Source organism: Cryptomeria japonica, chromosome 9 (genome assembly GCF_030272615.1).
Source record: "Cryptomeria japonica chromosome 9, Sugi_1.0, whole genome shotgun sequence".
Classification (NCBI taxonomy): Eukaryota; Viridiplantae; Streptophyta; class Pinopsida; order Cupressales; family Cupressaceae; genus Cryptomeria; species Cryptomeria japonica.
Window position 1 is genome coordinate 463,350,038 of NC_081413.1, and position 3,289 is coordinate 463,353,326.

Genomic DNA, 3,289 nt, shown 5'->3' on the forward strand with positions numbered 1-3,289 from the left:
TACCTATATTTCTCACCAACTACCAAATATGATTGGAAAATAGAAATCATTTTTTATGCTCACCCATACCTTAGTTATTGTTGCAGAACTAGATGTTTGGGTGCACCATCCCTACGATGTTATTTTAGTGAATTTCTTTGGTGGTTTTTTAACCCTTGAACTCAACCCCACAAGCTATTAATGCTCAAAGGTATGACATGGGTACACAAAATGTTCTTTCATGCTCCTAATTGATTATATTTTATTTTAAAGGGACATGTTTCTATGGAGCTTTAGTGAGAATAATAAATAGGGTACATACATGTTCTTGATGGCATGTCCATGAGTTCTCACAAAATATATTAAATATTTATTTTATTTTGGCACCTTCCTCCATGGATATTATTAGGAAGCTCTACACCTTTTTTCTTAGGAAACTTAAAATGACTAATGTCTTGAATTGATAAAAAAAACTTGTACTTATAAATCCACAATCTGAGTACTTGAGAAATGAAGAAAATATACATTTCTAGTGTTACAAAGATTCATTGTGCCTAGCTATAATCATGATAAATGCTCTAATATAAAATTACCCTTTAAGATTCACAAAGGATTGACAAAGTCATAAAATCATTCTATGTATATTCAACATACCTCTAATTATTAATGTTTTATGTATTTTAAGTGCTAGGATGGAAATTTTCTCCTACGGTATATCAAAATAGCAGCCTAAATATGGCATGAGTGTTCAAGTTCTATGATCTCAATCACTATAATAAATTAGGGTATGGACATATAGAACTACATCCTACATTATCAAAAACATAATCTCTAAGGTCAAAGAATACCCCAACCACTATGAAAATCCTACCATGAAGACCTATCATTCAGTTTCTCACTAATCATGTCCCAATGTGCATGTGAATAACTAGACAATCTATAAGATTTTAGTGAGAACTACTTGAGACAACATGAGTATCTACTCACTACAATATTTATCTTTTAAAATAAATGTAATATAAGAACCATGGTGTCATTCCATATCATATTGGGGGAACATCTATTATCCTTGGGGGATCATATTGATTCCTCCTATCCTTCTTTCATTAGTGCATTTATTATATTTTATCTCTTTTAGGGAGGATCTTTTTCCTAGATGGTTTTCTCCTTTTTCTTTGGTTACGAGAGATTCATTATTTTGTACATGGGTGCCTTATAAGTTGTTGTAGCTAGATCCATTTTTAGCTTATCCCTATGTTGAACTTAAGGGTGGGTGTTGGAGTAAATAAGTTAATCACCTAATTAGTAATTAATCATCATTAATTAGTTACATCCCCATTTACTTTATTACACTTAAGCTTTTTTAGGAGTTCTTTTTGTTAGAGTTATTAATTCAAACCCACAAGTCCAATAATCACTTGCATGTAAATACCTATTACAAATGGAGATCAAGCAAGATATATTTTCTCAACAACCTAAGAATTGTATTGATGCACAAAAGATAACTAATGATAATAATGAAAGATAAATCCTTATAAAAAGGACAAAGGAAGCCTATATCTAAAACATAGAGTTAGACTAAATTATTTGGTGATAAGTGTCCACACCATATGAATTGAGACAACACGTGTTATCATTATCCCAATTTAATAAAATAAGAAACACTCTTAAGTTTAGCTTAAGTGAATAAAGTAAGATAGGGCATAATTAGATAATTAATTAGGTGATTATCCTAATTAATCCAACACCTCCTCTAAATATTAACATGAGGAGAAGCTAAAACTTATCCATTCATGCATCTTGCAAGCAAAATACTTGTCACTAATGGATATCAAGAAAGATAGATTTGCTCAACAACCTTATATTCCATTGATGCACCAAATATAATTAATGATTATAATGAAAGATGAATCCTTATAGAAAAGGATTATAAAATCCCTAGATCTAATGCCCATAGAGATTAAATTAGCTAGTGATAAGTGTTCACATCATATGCAGTGAGACAACATGTGTTATTATTGTCCTAATTTAATAAAAGAAAAGAACTACTAAGTTTAGCTTAAGTGAATAAAGTTATAAGGGACCTAATTAGATAATTAATTAAGTGATTATCCTAATTACTCTAACAGTTTTCTATATTTAGGTCATGTTATCTCATAGCATAGGATGAGGATACTTTTCATGATCTAACTTAATCCTCACCTAGGGTTTCATCTAGGTTTTTTTTTTCTTTTATAAGCATTCGTTATTCAATATTATAACTATCTAGGTTAATTTACTTGTACCTATTCAAATCGATCAATACAAAATCCAACATGCTTTTCTAGATCAATCTCTTTTCAAGGTTGCATAGCACAATTATGTGTTTTCTTTGCATGTGATATTTGTTTTGGTTGTAGGTGATTTTTGAGATCTATGAGGTTCACTATTAACTCCAACATTCCATGCATAAAAAACGGTTCTAGGTATTTTTCTAGTAAGTGCACGATCAAATTGGGCCATAAATAAAAGCCTAATTGATAACAACTTTCTCTTAGTGAAAATCAAACTCACATAATGCATGAAAACTATGCTCAATATATCTTATGTATTGATAAATATGGCTTTAATGGATATATGTGCCTTCTTTGGTATGAAAAGCCCCTTTTTTTATGATCATGTGACTTTTGAAACCGTTATGATGGGTTATAGGTTGAAAGTGGTGAAAAATAGGGAAGAGTGTCAAACTTTAAATTTTAGAGGGAACTCATTCCAAGAACATATGACTAGAACATTAGAATTCATAAATGATAAATAAATCATGCAAAAATGAGATCTCATAAGAGAATTATGAAAGGGGAACCTTGATAAGGAGAAGGATTTTGGGATGTTGAGATCAAGATATTGGGATGATACAATGACTTGAACATCTATCTAATAAATAATAGTCCAATCTATATGATATTCTTAAGTGAGAAATGTATACATCAATTCCCTACATTTAATAATATGGATCAAAGGAAACAACCATACGAGTTGGAAAATCTCATCCAATAGGAAGGCATGCTCATAGCATGAGTAAATTCAATAGTGCATGTATCCTATGCTTATGGAGTGAAATAAAAATATAGTGGCCACAAAATTAGTTTCTCATGTAAGATATCAAAATTTTAGAAAAAATACTTCCATGCAAAATTACAAACTTGGATAGATTAATAGTTTGAAGATTCTATACACAAGGGAATCATTATGATTGCTAACAAGTCTAGAGTTCATGTGTGGGTTGAATTACAATATAGGATCACATATGATCCATACTAAAATATTTTGA